Consider the following 17,287-nt stretch of genomic DNA (forward strand, 5'->3'; position numbering starts at 1 on the left):
GGGCTTACTCATAATAAGACCACAAATGACTTAAAGACAGCTAAGCTACATCACCAAAAGCCCATGCAAGCATGAAGGCTGGAAACCAGGAGCACAATGCACAGTCTACAAAGCAGAGTATCCTTTCCTTGTAATCCATTGGCCTGAGCCTCTTACAAACAGCTGTGCTGATGTATGCTTCTTTCAGGCAGCTAGGCTGTTCTGAGTCTCTTTAACAGGCCAGCTGGTCTGAGAGTCTTTCAGGTACTGCTTGTCTTGAGAATAATTCTTAGTCTTTACTGTTTGTATACTCTTGGAGAATCTGGTCAGTTTCAGGGACTTCCAAAAGCTGTTTTGATTTACTTCATATCTAATGAGCTTCCATGCAGGCTGAAGTGTTTCCCCTCCTCTTAGAACATCCTGTTGTTCCTTTTTCTTTTTACATCCTATGTCTTAAGAAGGTTCCCTCCAAAATGGAACAAAATATTTTGAACCTCCAAAATGGAAGGTTTTAATCTCAGGAAACTGCTGTACGATGTGGAAGGACAGACAGGAAGATCCTTAGAACTTGCTGACCAGTCTAGTCAGTCTCTGAGTTGTGAAAGAGATCCTGTCTAAAAAGCTCAAAAATAAAAATATACAAATGTAAAGGTCTAAGCTGTATCTTACAGAGAAAACAGAAGTGTCAAAAAGCTGCACTTAAGCATGAATTAAAGGTTTTTTTTTTTAAGCTCGATGTTACCAAATCAATAATATAATTTAAGGTATTTTTAAACTGAAACACAAAGAGCAGTTACAGTCTATTTACAAAAGCTCCTATGATCCTAATGCTAGGCTTCTCCTAACGAAATAGCTGGCAACTTATGTTAATAGTGATTTTATAGAACATAACTAGAAATAATTATTTTGTGCTCTAGTTAAAGTTCTGCTGCTGTGATAAACACTCTGACCAAAAGCAATTTAAGGGATGAAAGAGTATATTTCAGCTCACAGGTCACTGTCCATCACTGGGAAGTGAGGGCAGGAACTCAAACAAGAACCTGAAGCAGAAACCATTAAGGAACACTGCTACTTGGCTGAATGAATGAAAAAAAAAAAATATATATATATATGCATATATACACACACATATATATGTGTATATAAAATTTTCCACTAATAAACATTTATGTAAAGAAAAGATCTAAATGCTGTTGTTTTAATTAATTTTTTACAGAGCTAGGGATAGAATCTGAAAATTAGCATAACAAATGAAATCACTTCACAGGTAAAATCTAACGACTAAGTTTGTTTGATTCCCTGGGATCCATGTGTCCATGTAGTAGAAGAAAAGAAGCAACTCCTGAATGTTGTCCTCTCATTACCACACACATTTACCTGGGTCTTACCTGGGTGTATGTAAACACACACACACACACACACACACACACACACGAAAGAGATAATTTATTTTTAAAAAGTCAAGAAAAGAAATTAAGCACCTACATTTATAAAATAAGAACTTTCATGGAACAGAAACAGAAGAATCCTTCCATAATATTATTTCTGCATCTAAAGCTCAAAGCAATTTTGGAATCACTACTTGGTGAAAAATACTAGAAATACTTTCATTAAAACTTATAATTCTTTAACCCAATCTGAAAATACCAATAAAGCTACTTAACAACTGTGCTGGTTAATATTTTGTCAACTTTACATAAACTAAAATCATCTGGGAAAAAGGAACCTTGAGGGGTTGCCTCTTTCAGACTGGCCTGCAGGCAGGCCTGTGGTGTAGTTCCTTAATTGATCATTGATGTGGGAGGGTCCAATCCACAATGGACATTGCCACCCCTAGACAGGAGGTCCTGGACTCTATGAGAAAGCAAGCTGTGGGAGCCATGAAAGGCAAGCCAATAAGCAGACATGGTTTCTGCTTCAGTTCCTACCTCCCCTCGGTGACAGACTGTGACATACATTCAATCTGAAATAAACCTTCCTCCCCAAGTTGCTACTGGTCAGCGTTTTCTCGCAGCAACAGAGAGCAAACGGGACAATGATACAACAAAACAAGATGGCGACAAGCTAGAAACGTCTAGACTAGAGTTATCATTTCTGCATAATCTAATTAAACAGCAAAAGCTAAGGGAATTAACTGAAAACCAATCAGACATGAGATTTCCAAGAGCAGAGGCAGTTGGTTACCTGTGAGTTCAAGGCCAGCATAACCTATATTGAAAGTTCCATGCCAGCCAAAACTATATAAAAAGATCCCATCTCAAAATCAAGCAAAAAGACAAAAAACAATCAACCAACTGAACAAGTAAACAAAAATGTACAAGAACTTTCAATTGAGGACACATTTAAAGTAACTTTAAAAGTCTGGATACGGTGGCACATACCCGTAGTGCCAACAACTGGGAGACTCAGGTAAGGGGATAACTTAAGTCTAGACAGGGCAACACAGCTAGACCCCCAAAACCCCCCCAAAATAAAACAAATAAAAAACTCAAAAAATAACTTACAGTATCTTTGCTCGTATATATATATATATATATATACACATGTATATGTATATATATACATATATGTGTGTATATATACATATATATCAAAATAACAAATGTTTATGTTCATAGGTATTATGAACAAACATGCTTATATATTTCAGTTCAATTTTCCTTAAACACATACCTGAAAAGACATAAAAATAACGTTTAGTCTATCAACATCCCTGGCTTTGAGTATTTTTAAAAATACTCAATAAAGCGATGTCTATCATTTCATTAAGCGTTAATTATAGAAAAGAAAAAATAAGCTTGGTAGTGTTGCACACCTTTAATGCCAGCACTCGGGAGGCAGAGGCAGAGGCAAAGGCAGGCGGATCTCTGAGTTTGAGGCTAGCCTGGTCTGCAGAATGAGTTCCAGGACAGCCAAGGCTACACAGAGAAACTTGTCTTGAAAAACAAAACAAAAAATGAAAAAACAGAAAGAAAAAAAAGAAAAGAAAAGAAAAAAGAAGACAAGAGACATCACTGAGTCCCCAGGAAGAGGTAGAAAAGCAGCAAGCAAGATGGTTTAGTGAGTAGAAGTGCTTGCTGCCACATGTGACCACCTAGATTCACACAGTAGAAAGAGAGAATCACCTTCTTCTGACCTCCACAGCACACTATGGCACATGTGCTCCCCTCCATAAATAAATTGTAGGTGTAAAAACATTTTAAGGTAGAAAAGATATTACTGAATCTTAAAGATACTGGGTGCCTGTTTATGACACAAGAGGGTGCCACTAACATATGACTTTTATGTAGCATATACTCAATGCCAAACACAGAGGTTCACAGCATAGCTGACAGCCAGTTGTAAATAGCTACTTTATAATCAGCCACCCCACTGCCTATAAAGCAGAACAAGTATCTGTTTAATAAATAGCCTAAAATTCTGTCAGGAACCAAAGACAATGATTAGTGTCTATATTCATTAAAATTCACTTTTAAGGTCATTTAACTTTTTTGTGTCTGTTTCTATGATTTCTCTACTACCAGTGGTGTCCTGCGAATATTAAAAAAGTGTCTTTCAGAAATTAAGATATGGAATTCTTCTAGAACTAAAGATCTGATATCATTTAAAGCTAGATACCCTCTTTTCTATTTCTAAGTATTTTTTCATTTTTATTAAGTATTATATCACATATTACATGCTATAAAATACACTGCATCACACCTATTCCATTTCACCAAAGCCCACTAATACTATGTCTGACAGTTCTTTTTCTTTGCCTTAATGAACTGATAGATGTACACAGTGGTCACTTTTAATGAGCAAGCATATACCCACTGACTCAGAGGTCAGGAAATATCTCAAACCACATCTCCACATAAGATTTGTCTTGGTCTTGTTTGGCTTTGAAACAATTCTTGCTGGCCTGGAACACTCCACATAAACCAGAATGGCACCAAATATAAGAGATCTGCCTGATGCTTCGCTTCTTCCCAGTGCTGGGATTAAAGGCCTGCCAAACCATGCCCAGCATCTACATAGATAAATAAACCCAAACTCCATCCTCAGGCTCTACAAAGGTCACTCTGGCTTAGGTCTTGGTAAGCTCTTCTGCTACCTATTTAGTTTGTTCCAGCTTTTCTAACTTAAAGAATAACTTCTTGTTACAGAAGTTAAAAGATAAAAAGTTGAAACAACGTCTTGCTATTTCTTAGTATTATGTTCCTAAGACACTCTAAAAGTCTCACTTGTCTTCTGGTAATATCCTAAGACGCTCAAAACCCCCTCTTCTACTATTATTAGAACAGCAACAAAACTACCACCCAGCGCCAATAGGAGTGACTAAGAGATTTGAGACAACAAAGAGGGTGAGGAATTTCACTATAATTTCCACCAACTACTACACCCCCCATCAAATTCATTGACATTGTTATTTAAGCTCTTTTTTCAATACTTAGAATGACCATGTGGATATAAATATAATCCTAGGTTTAGTCTGAACTCTTCTTTACCACCATAACCAGAATGTTTCATAAGTTTTTCCTATAAAAAGTTGGGTGAGGTGGCAGAGATGGCTCGTGGTTGAAAGAACTTGCTGCTCTTGCAAGAGGATCAAGTATGTATGGCGGTTCAGAACTGTTAACTCCAATTCCGGAGGATCTAAGGTCCTCTTCTGATGTCCAAGGGGGCATGCACTCACAAAGGGGCACATACATACACTGAGGTGTATATGTAAGATTAAAATCTCAATATAAACAAATTAAATGCTGCCAATCTTAAGCTAGACACTTACTAGATCTTAATGTTTCTTAAAGTCAAGGTCTTAAAGTCTTCTTAAAATCAAAAACTGCTTTTCCTAGTGTTTTTAATATAAAACCCAGGATGACATAGCCCTTACCACCAAAGATTCTGTCAAGAATCTACAGATGGCTAGCATTTTTTCTTTCTTAGTGGTCCTAAATTAAGTTTAAAAATCAAATGCCAAATTAAATTTAACAGATGCTCTAGCTTAGAAAATAAACTTTCAAAAAGTGCTGGGATACGTGACGTCTTAAATCATAACTAGCTTGCTTCTATAGCAATAATGAAAGCCTTAATTAAGAAAATATCACTTAGACACCTTTTGATAAATATGCTAACCAGATTTTTATAACCAAATAGTATGTTTCTATACATGTATATGTATACATGTTTCTATACATGTATATGAATGAAAAAAATGAGGACATGACTACTCCGAGGCATGGGTGTGGAGAAGGCTTATTTAGATTTGATGGGGAGGGTCAGCCAGCCACAGGCGTCTAAAAGAGTCTACACTGAGAACAGCCAGCAGGCTGAATGGGCCATGAGAGAAGAGGGATGGGGGAACAAAGCAAGAGGGGAAGAGAAGGGGAGTGGCAGGCACACCGAGAGGGGAGCCAGGGACTGAGCAGCCAAGAGCTAGCCAGGAAGCCTAGAGGGTGAGGAATCTGAAGCTGGAGGAAGGGAAGTGGAAGCCCAGCCCCTGGAGGAGAGAGGTTTAGGGCAGGGAGTACGTGAGAAGGGCGGAGAAGGGCCTGGAGCGAGACATGTCCTAGGTTCTGTGATCCAACTTGTTTAATTACTGGGTCATTTCTGTGGCAGAGATATTTTTCTCCTCTTATGTGTGAAGTTGTTGTGAGACGCTAGGGTGCCCTGACAGGAACTATTTTCCCAGCTCTCCTTATAGCCATCTGGTAAATCTATATGACTTGTTTACATTAATGTAATGTAACAGGAACTGATAGATGCTATAGTTTTTAAGAAGCACAGTCTCTAGACATAAAGGGAATGCTCTCACTGAAATGGTGACTGTGCCTAGGGATAACTAAGTACTGCTCTTCAACATTTACCTCTCCTCAGCAGCTCAAACATCGCACAAGTTAAATGCTCATTTGAATGTACTTGAAAAAACTACTGTCACTGAATTCCAATAGATCTGCCACACCAAAAAATTAAGTATAAACAAAAATCTGTGATTGTTGCATGAGTTTAGTATTTGTTGATGGGTCTGTGATAAGCAGACACTGCCAGCTGCACACCCTGGACTCAAAAACACTTCACAAGGGTCACTGTCTTAGATGCATGGAAAACTTTAAGACTATAACAAAACTCCCCACCCCAGGCAGCTTACATTCTAGTCTAGAGCTGGCACAATAGCAGACTAAAACCTGTCAATTGTCATGTGAAAACTTACTAAACACGACTTGCTGAATTTATAAAGGACTTGTACTGCGTAGAATCTCTACGACATAATGTTACAAAGTCTAGCTGGTGTTCCCATTAGAAAACAGTGTTCTAGCTTACTGAGGAAGGATAAACAGTATAGTCTCAGTTACAATCCAAGGCATAAAAGGAAGCCAGAGAAGACTGCTAAGGCAGTGAAGGAAACATCGACGTAAGAATACATGGCCAAAGTAGCAAACAAAAATTCCACTGAGAGCTTTAAATGGAAACTTTTTCAGACAGTGAAGAACTTGTATAGCAATATGATTTATAGGAACACACCATATGGAAAACAGTGAGAATTAGAGATGATGAACCAGCATGAATGAACCCCCGTCTCCTCCAAATGTAGCTTTACTTCTTGGTAAATTTCTAACAGGAAATCACCATTCAAAAATTGGGTAAACTACAAACATTTCTTTGTGCAGCATCATCTAAAATGTGGCAGAGATGAGGCCAGTATAATTTGTTACTACTAATTCATCTAAGAATACATAACACAATTTAGATACCAGAGCAATATTTCATATTAGCAATATGAATCAGAGACTCAATTTGAGTACAAGCTCTATGTGTTCATACATAAGTATGCTATGTATACACAATTACACAGGATGAGGAGCTTGATTATAAACAGACAAACTATATACATAGTATATGGGCCTAAACTTATAGAAGGCAGCATGAGTAAATAAATCATTTTTTTTGTATGATTCAATGTTAAATTTAGACAGGAAAAATTGCTGACTGGGAAAACATGCTAATAACTGTCTTTGTTAATCTGAGCTAGGTATTTATATAGAATCCTTGTACCATTTCCCATGATAAAACTCACAAACAATAGCACCTGAGCAAAAAGCTTCTTCCATTCAAACAAAAAGTAAGTCAGATGGTGGTTGATGTCGCTAATTCCACCACTAGGAAGCAGAAAGCAAAGGCCAAAAGAATAAAAACCTGGAGGCCAGCTGGGGTTACAGAGCCAGTTACAGGCTAGTTTGGTCACACTGTAAAATGGTGTACAAACAAACAACAGAAACAAACAAAGAAACAAACAAACAGAAACAAAAATTTTAAGTGAATATTTTTCTTTGCTCCCAGTTAAAATACATGATTTAAAATAGAAGGAAAAGGAAAAGACCCTCCTTTTCTACCACTGTTTCTTATTCCCAAGGAATACAGGTCTTGATTCAAGTCCCAGTTATGCTAAATCACAAGTACGCTTCTCTAGTGAGTCTATCCTCAGTTGCTCCAGCTATGTCCTCCATGATCTTTCTGCATATGTGCAAACATATTAAAAACATTCACATTAAATATGGTAATTCCTGTTACGTATTAGTATCCTAAAAACCTGTCACAGGTTTTTTTTATTACTCAATGACTAGGAATGGGTAGAAAACAGAAAAGGTAAAATAAAGAGGAAAATTATAAATTCTGCATCACATCAAGTCATCTTATTCTTTGAAGCTTCACTCTTTCCTGCAGGGTTAGAGTAGGGGATCAAGCTTACTGAGCATGTGGGAGAGAGAGAGACACTTGGGAAACTTCTTTACTTAGGCTTACCATGAGTTTTGGTGATTCTTAACAAGTGAAGGGGCTGCAAAGGTAGGAAGGGAGTAGCAGAGTAGACAATAGGTTATTCTACCTCATGCTTAATCTACTTGCAATTTTAGTTTTTTCCTAGGAAATCTATTCTGAAGACAAAGGTAAAAACTTCTAATATCCATGGTTGTTGTATTTAAAATATTAATTCTTTGTTTAAAAAAAAATACCCTTAACAAGTGGTTTACATGTTCTCAATTAAAAAACAAAAACCAAGAAACAAACCACTACATTTGGGCCAGTATGACTGTTCAGTGTGTAAAGCTGCTTATGTAACCTGGTGAGCTAAGAGGTAGGAGGAGGAAATCCACTCCACAGGTTGTCCTCTGACCTCCTGACACGTGCTGTGGCAGGGATAGCAGGAATTCACATACACAAACTAACCAAATCTTTTACAAAGTAAATCTGAATTTTAATGACAGTAGCTATTTTCCTGTTAACAGGGTAGCAAAGTCCACATCCAAATGGACACGACTATGTGATTGTGTGATAACTGATATCACAGCCAACTACTTCAAAGAAAAGGTAAGAAGTCAATTTCCTAATACTGCCACATAAATATGAAGCTTTAAAAACGTTTGTATTTAACTGTGTCTATATAAGTGCTATGCACCCCGACTATTCTAGTCACAAGCTTCTGTAATGAATAGACAACATTAATAAATCCAGGCTTCTGATTAGACAGTTCAATCGATTCACTTGAGGCTAAATCTATCTGGTATAAAGGGACTTAGTAAAAAGTTGAGAAGTATCACAAACTTAATAGCATCAAAAATCTAAAAATATTGTAATGGATTACCACACTAAAACCATCTACCAATTTATAAAATTTACAACAGTCACATAATCACAGCCAATTTTACCAACTGTGAATCCCTAGAAAGCTGCAGTAAGGTTGCAACATTTTTATAATCAAAATTAGCATCGTTTTGTCACATCATAGGGTAAGTGTCCATTTAATGGGTGGAGTAACATTGAATTTTGGTTGAGAAGATTCACTGCAAAGTCCATAGCTCAAATTTTATTTTACCATTTTATTGTAAATTTTTTTTTGTCAAAATCACAAAACCTCAATAGCAGCAAAAATAACATTTTACACATTTATACAATGCTAAATGTTATCAGAAACCAGCTGGCTCAACAACCTCTTACCTAAGAAGTTCACTAAATTGACAAAACTATGGACCTGGTCATTGCCAAGTGGAATCAGATACACTAATTAAAAAAAAAATTGCATGTTTACAAAAGTTCACCATGCTTTACTTCTTTCCTCATTATACCACATTTCCTTCTCTGCTCCTTTCCAGATCTTTGAATCCCATTACTTTTACATTAGATAAGGAATCCTTATCTGTAAAAGACTAATCATGGGAGAACAAAGGTTACATATGTAGGCTATCAACTCCACCTCACTCTAATGCCCCTGAATGCCAAGAAACTGAAATTTATTTAAAAGAAAGACAAAAAGAGACAGAGACAGAGAGACTGAGAGAGACAGGGTGGGGAGAGAGTGAACATGCGCTGAAGTAACTTAAGACCCTACACTTTTAGGAATACAGAAAATTGAAAAACAGACAATTGAAGTTTCAGTGGTCAGTACTTTTCTTCCTGCAACCCACCCAAAAAAACCCAGCAGATGTGTCCCAAGAAGTATGCATCCCTTTACACATATCACAGCAAATCTCTGTCCTTTCATCCTAGGGAGAAACAAACCTAAATTGTAATTCTGTCAGTTCTCTCATGATAAATTTCCAAATGTATTTCAGATGAAAACCAAGATTCTTTTTATAACCCAAACTTTCTATATTCATTAAAACTGTTTAAAAAGAAAAAGGTTCTGCTTACAACCAAAATGTTAAAAGTGTAAGAAATATTCCTTTAAAATAATTTTTCCTAGCTGGGCAGTGGTGGCGCACGCCTTTGATCCCAGCACTTGGGAGGCAGAGGCAGGCGGATTTCTGAGTTCGAGGCCAGCCTGGTCTACAGAGTGAGTTCCAGGACAGCCAGTGCTACACAGAGAAAGCCTGTCTCGGGAAAAACAACCAAACAAAAACAAAACAAAACAAAAAAAAAAAACAAAAAACAAAAACAAAACAAAAAAAAAACCCAAAACAACAACAACAAAAAAAACCTTTCCTAAGACTAGTTTAACTTCAACTATAAAGACCTTTAAAATTCACATTTGCAAGACTTTCAAATTCCTTCAGAAAACTTTGAGAGCAAAGAAATTGCCATTATTTAATTTTAATCTATAAAAAAGCACTAATTTTTATTAACTTTGGTAAAAATACACGTAAATGTCTGTTTTATGAAACACATAAAATGTGGATTAAAAAAAAAACAGCCCATAGTTATAGTCATATGGTTATAACTCAAACCCCACCTGTGATACAATTCAAAGATTACGTCTTTGGCTGATGAGATGGCTGATTGGTAACAATGAGTTCAGTCCCAGAACCCACATGGTGAAAGGAGAAAATGGACTCCTGAAGACTGCCCTATTACTCTCCCTCCCCCACCCCAGTAAATAAATAAATGAGTGAGTGTGAAAGTCTTTTTAAAAAAAATCTTTACTGTGGATTACTATAAAACAGCCCCTTGACTCAGGAACATTATATCACCTATAAGAGCCACAGAAAGAAAGAGTTACAATTTTGTGAGAAATGTGCTTGGTCATATGAACTTTGTAGGACACAAAGGAAGACAGTATTTTACCAGACTCTTGTTACGTGGCTTAATGACAATGGATTTTTGATCATGTTCAAACAGTCAGTCTTCTGTATCTCTTCCTTAGGGTTATGCTAATTTGAACTATTTCTAATCTCTACCTCAAATTAGCCAAAACCCCAAGCCACCCAGTACTTCTAGGATTAGTAGAAGGAGCTGTTCCTACATTCCCAGTAGATGACGGTAAAAGGCAGTATAAGATGCTGTGTTATCATTTCACAGGCAGCAAAACTGTCTCATGGTATCTTCCAGTCTGGTTTGCCATACACAGCTGATACTGAATTTGCATTTTCCCCCTTCTATTTTTGTGACAAGGTAATAGTAAATGGTTTAGGCTGGCTCTGAATTCCCAATTCTCCCATCCCACCTCCTCATAGACTACCATGCGTTGCTAGTATTTGTACTTGTTGAGGCTTATCTTCTCAAATACCAACAGTAAGGGAAAAAATTGGGGGCTTCTATTTTCAAAATTCAGACAACTGGGGATAAACTATGGGTAGCTAGTTCTACAACTAACCCCTCTCAGGGATCTTCCATTTTTTGTAGGAGAGTCCAAAATTGATACACATCATCCCCCAACTTGAAATATGTTACATGCTTCTTAAAACCCAACAACTGAAAGGCACTGCTAGGCAAGGAGCTGAGGCACTGAGGCTTGTAGGTCACGCCATCAGTACACCACACCATGCTTTGTACTCATAAGATTCTCCATCTTTCTTGGATATGTTTCCCAACCTTAAGCTTATAAAGCTAACTCAGATCAAGACATGCTGCAAGTCGGCTGGTTCCAAGACAACAGTAGTGCTGCAGCAGCCAAGGATCCCTTGGCACACAGACTTGCTCAAACGATACTGGCAGCAGCACTGGCTCTTCTCTTTCTATCTCGACTGTTACTATAGCTCCTTTTGCTAAATTTGCCTCTGAGTTTAGACAGGAGCTGGATGGCTCATAATCACCCAGCAGCTGCAGCTGAGCAATACTCAGCTAATTGTGGCACTGGAGCAGCTGAGAGAAGAAAAAAGAAAATATATACCCTTTTGTAGCCATACACAAATGGCTGTACGCAGTGTTGGTGAGACAGCAGCACACTCTAAAGGAACTGATTATTTCCTTTGAAGAGAAGCAGTTAGGTCTTGCTAGAGGACTTGTATTTATAGTATAAATAAGTTTAAATGTGAGCCAAAGGTGACCTAGCCATGTAGCTCTCTGAACAATGGAAGATCTCACTAAAACTTCCTGTAAATACTCACACAAGGACAGAATCCCAAACATCGCCTTTACAACATGGCAAAGTTCCTGTGACATGAACTTGGCACAGACGCAATCTCCAGTGCTCCATTACGACAACATAAAGTAACAAAACCAATAGCTAAAACAGCAAGCAACCACACAGAATAAATAAATCGGCATCAGGCAACCACTCTGCCTCTCTGAAACACACCATTGTCACTGCTTTCTTCTGTAACAAAAGTGTATTATTTCTTCAGACTCTACATACCTCATAAAATGTAATTAAAGGAAAAATCACTACACAATGAGAATCTCATGTTAAAACTGACAGTGAATTTTTTTTTTTTTTTTTAAACATTACTGCTTTGGGGAAAAAAAAACTGAATGAAAGTCAGCCCTTGCTATGTCAATTTTGTCATGGTATCTGATTTTCTGAAAGGTAGGTACCTGATAAAAGAACATCTATTCATTCAATAAACATTCTGATGACTATTTACTACTTATATTTAAAATTAATAACACGCAACACCTTCTCTCAGAATGTTAAAATAACAATAAAAATCAAGAACTCAGTAAGAAACACTTTTTTGAAAATTCTCTCATTAATATGCATTTGGAAGTGTATGGTATTTTCAAGGCAGTTACACACACACACACACACACACACTAGTACATGACACCTAGGAAGCAGGAAGTTTAAGCCTGTTAGCACACAAGAGCCCAGGGAGCCCTTAAGCCAGACAACAATGGCTACATTTTTTAACCGTCTGGGAAAAGATTAAAGGATGTGACAGGAAGCCAGATTATCCTGAAAAAATAAATTATTAATTTAACCTAAGCACCTTCTACATTGCATTACATTCAGGCTTCTTAAAAATATTTTACGTAAAATATAAAACCCAGGTAACAGACAAACACACAAACGCATAGCATGACTCGATAAAATAAGACCAACACCTCCAAGACCCCAAGGAGAGAAGAACTTTCCACTGGTGCAGAAGCCTGGCCTTGGCACAGCTGCTTTCCTCCTGCTCCATCTTTGTTTTTATTCAAATCACTTCCTTGTAGTTTTTTTTGTTTGTTTGTTTTAATAATAGTTTTATCACTTAAATTTGTATTCCTAGACATCAGAGCCTAACAGTGCTTTTTTAAAAAAGAAAAAATCGGCTCACGTTTCTTTCCAAACAACAGTAGTAAGACTAATAAATGATGCCCACACTGAACTGTGTCACTAAATTGGAAGCTAAATATATATATATTAAAAACTACCCACAGTACTATGCTATTTACTGTTGGAACTATGCAAATTTGAACTACAAACAAACAAGGATTAGTAGTATTTCCCCTGTACTGGGTCACTGCTCTTTTAGCATATTCTTTCTTTTACATATGTGAGGAAATAAAATTTTATTTGCAGAGACTATTTTTTTTTTTGAGAATTTCCTCAACTAAAAACAATTTTTGACTATATATTAATATTATCCTTTGGCCAAAAGACAAATTTCACACCTATCCCAAGAAAACAGGTCAGAGCTGTAATTTCACTTTCAGTTGAACAGAAAGGAGTCAATTTTGTGGTTTGTGAAGTCAGCAAAAACTAGCTACAAAATTAAAGGTAGGATAACATTACCGTCGTTTTATGGCAAAGTACACATTTTAAGAGTTCTTCTATCTTTTATCCTGGAAACATGGAATATAAACAGTCTTGTATTTAAGTTTCAATCAAAGGCAATCTTTTCCCTCCCCTAAATTTAGGACCCACTGAAATGTCAACCAGCATCTACATTTTCACTGAGGTTTTGCTGGTATTCAAAAATAAGATATAGCTAAGTGCTGACATAGCAAGAAGAAAAAAATTCCCGCGGAGCAACTTTCCTACAGTTGTGTTCTCTCTCATATGTGATGCACATAAGAACTTTGGCTTTTAATTTCACATTCCCTATCTGCCCACTCAAAATGTTTCCAGTCCACAACCACTGTGCTGGTTAATAGAGGTAGCACGTATTCAGCCTTAAATTGAGTCACATATGCACACTTAGTAACATTTTTCATTAGTGTGTAATTTAAATTTAGAAATTCATCAGGATGTTTAAACACACTCTCAATTGTCAAGTTACTTTTGGTACAGTAATGTTACACGATAATGCACGAACATACTACACCACAGTATCCTGTGAAATCAGTTGTGTAAAAAACACAGCTGTGGAACACACGAGAGAGAGAGAGAGAGAGAGAGAGAGAGAGAGAGAGAGATACAAAATTATGTTTCAATTGCAGACTTTTCGTTTATTTACTTTGATAACTGTCATTAGTCGTTCCACTGCTGTTTCAATCACGTATGCAAAGAATAACCACATCAAAACTCTGCTGTGCCCCATTGTTCACTCCAGCAACCCCTATACCAGGAACGATATTCCCACTTACTTAAAACAACTCTTTCCCAAGCCCCCCAAAAAGCAAAAAGCTGGAAGCGATTATCTAGAAGCAAAACCACACTCAAACAAAATTTTCGTGAACACACGAGGACAGAGAACCGAACCCAAGGGGAGGCGGAGGGGCAATGGCACCTTAAAGGTGGCAGCTGACTGTAACAAGTCCCAACACCCTCAAACCCAAACAAAGGAAAACTTTATAAACACGTCGTGGTTTTCAATCACACCGAGCACAACCGGCCGGCCGCTCCCCGACTCGCTTCCCCGCGTTCCACTCCTCGCTCCGGACAGTCGCTGCGGGCGTCAGGCGACACAGACCTCCAGCCGCTGGGACGACAAGGGGCCGCTCCCCTGCCTCCTGGTCGCCCTGACTCGCGAGTGACCCCACGCCCTTTAGGACGCAGGGTGCAGCGGCGGCGGGACCACAGAGGCTGGACCACCACCCGGACACCCGCAGGATCGGGAAGTCCTGGACAGGGCGGGGACCGAGGCACTGGGCAAGCAGGTAGTGAGCCCAGGAGACACGCCCGCCCGCCGGCCGGAGGGACCGGGGGAGGGGAGAAGTTTCTCCTCAACTTCCAGACTCCGGGCCCGGCAGCCGGACGGCGGCAGGAGCGCCGGCGCCTCGGCAAGCCGGGGAGCAGGAAGGTGGCCGCCGAGGCCTAGAGCTGCCCGGCCGGGGTCAGTCGCCGACGCCGCGAGGCCACGCCGCGAGCTTACCTGGTCCGGCCGCACCCGCACGGGTCGCCGCGGGGAGAAGGCGGCCGGCCGGCCGAGGCGGACGCCCGCGGGGCCCTCTCCCTTCTCCAACCTCCGGCTCGCGGGGCGCTGGGAGGCAGCGACGGCGGCACAGCCGGCCCGGGACGCGCTACTTGAGGAGGAGGGAATTCCCGGGCGCCCGCACCCCGCGGCCTCCCTCTCTCCTCCTCCTCTCGCCGCCGGCCCCGCCCCTCCGCTCCCGACGGGGGCGGCCGCGCGCCGGGCGGGGGTTGCGGCTACCTGCGCGCGCCCGCTCACCGGAACTCGCGCTCCGCTGCCCGCTTGGAGCGCCTTCCGGCGCGGGAGCTCGGCGCGGGGTCCGCGGGCGGCTGGGAGGCCCCGGCCGAGTGGTGCCTGCCGGCCCAACATGGCGGCGGGGGCCGGGCGGGCTCCTGAGGGGGCGTGAGGAGAAAGCGGCACCGGCCCGCGGCTCCCTGCCTGCCCGCGCGCCGACTACCGCAGCCGGCGAAGCGGGGCTCCGCCTGGCTCACGGAAAACAGCGAGGGGTGCGGGGCTGTGTTTTGGGCGGGGGTCGGGGTCCTTTGGAACGAGGTTGTCCGTGCGTGTCTCGGCATTGTGTCTCCGCACCCTTTGTCGCTGATAGTAAGATCTGCCGTCCGACCGCGTGAGCCACCGGGGCGGTGCTGACACCTTGGTCGCCGTCCAAAAAACCGTTCTCGTCTGGCCTTTCCGAAGCTGGGATCCTGTCCCTGCCCCAGAAGCTTCCTGTTGACTGCAGGTCAAACCTGCCTCGCTGGGAGTGGAACCGAGGCTGAGTTGTGTTGGCGACGCTCCCGGGAATGGTGGCTTTCACTTAGGGTGGGACAGCGTTTTATTTGATCCTAGTAATTGGGGAACTCGGACAGGCGCTGTGACTCTTCTCGACAGCTATGGAAACTGAGGTCAGGGCCCCCTGAAGTGGAGAAGTCGCGACGACGAAGGCCTTGCATCTTGTCCTACTTGCCTTGTAGAAAAAGGAAGGGTTTAGGGGGAATTGGGGCAAAGACTGAGAGTCAAGGTCAGGAGACGGACTGGATGCGCTCCTGCAGAAGGCACGTCTGCCTTATCACACTCTTAATTTCCCTTTTGTATTTCCTCTTTGATGGGGTTATTTGAAGTATTAATGTGGGACTCTTGGTTTCCTGTGTGGTTTTCAGCAAAGCTCGGCATCGTCTTTGGCATATTCAGTAGCACCATCAACTGTCGGCATTCTGGTATTCTAGGAACTTAAATGCACACACTTTTTAAAAGTGTCTTCAAAGAAAGGAATGGGAACCCGCGTGAACAACTATGCGTGATATAGAATGGCGCCTTATTTTGTCATTGACTGGGACAAGTTCTTGAAACTAGAACGTTAATTACTGGAGCTGTTGTCTTTCTAAACCTACAGATAAAATAGAAATATATTTGTGAACCCTAAAGTCTCCCAATTTCAAAAACAACAAAAACCCTCTCAATGTTAGTTTAACCTGTTGTGAATTTGTTTTGTATTTTATTTTGTTTTACGTTGCTTTCTTTTTTGAGACAGGTCTTGTGTAGCCCAGGCTAGCTTTGAACTTTCTGTTCATCGAGGATGACCTTGAGCTCCTCCTCCTCCTGCCTCTACCTCCCAATTTCTGGGGTTACATGTAGGTTCCATTACACACAATTTCTATATTTTAAGGTAGGCAGAGAGTATCAAAAATACACCTACAGCCAGGCAGTGGTGGTGCACACCTTTAATCCCAGCACTTGGGAGGCAGAGGCAGGTGGATTTCTGAGTTTGAGGCCAGCCTGGTCTACAGAGTGAGTTCCAGGACAGCCAGGGCTACACAGAGAAACCCTGTCTCGAAACACCCCCCCCCAAAAAAAAAAAAAAAAACCACCTACAACTTATAGGTTACATTTAATGGCTATTAATGTTAGAAATGGTCTTAAAGATGATGACAGAATCTGGGAGATTTTGCTGGGAAGTTTTGGAGTTATAGAAACTAGTCATAACTACAAAACCTGTTTATGAAATGGACAAGTGAATGTCAGCTCACGTTTCCCTCTTCACAGTATTACAGTGTGATAAGGACATACCCTGGAACCTCTGGGAAAACCAGCCCTAGGGAGGCAGGGGAAAGCCAGCGGAAAGTTGGAACTGTATTAGGTATTTCCAAAACTAAGGTGTTCTTACTTATTAAAGTTGGCTGGAAGTTTGAATTATTAGAAGTTGAACTGATGAGCAATGGAACCTGCCTGGAAATGTTTTTGTTTAGGATAAAATGCTATCAGGGAGAGGTCTGCCCCCTTCACTGAGGCTCTGGTAATGAGTTTGTCTTCCTGCAACAGTGGAAAGCCAGCTGTCCTATACA

The 17,287-nt window shown here is 40.5% G+C and overlaps 1 protein-coding gene across 2 annotated transcripts in view; it reads right to left on the reverse strand.

The window, feature by feature from the left end:
• Yes1 (YES proto-oncogene 1, Src family tyrosine kinase) overlaps positions 1–15,048 on the reverse strand; it is a 54,611-nt gene extending 39,563 nt beyond the window's left edge. Inside the window, exon 1 of one of the 2 annotated variants that reach the window (XM_034484049.2) lies at positions 14,910–15,048. The gene's annotated coding sequence lies outside the window, so the exon portion shown is untranslated. Of the gene's footprint in view, positions 1–14,416; positions 14,441–14,909 lie in introns of those variants that run through there. The other variant, XM_076917698.1, reaches the window with a different exon arrangement.
• Positions 15,049–17,287: the final 2,239 nt, after the last annotated feature.

Source organism: Arvicanthis niloticus, chromosome 21, assembly GCF_011762505.2.
Source record: "Arvicanthis niloticus isolate mArvNil1 chromosome 21, mArvNil1.pat.X, whole genome shotgun sequence".
Classification (NCBI taxonomy): Eukaryota; Metazoa; Chordata; class Mammalia; order Rodentia; family Muridae; genus Arvicanthis; species Arvicanthis niloticus.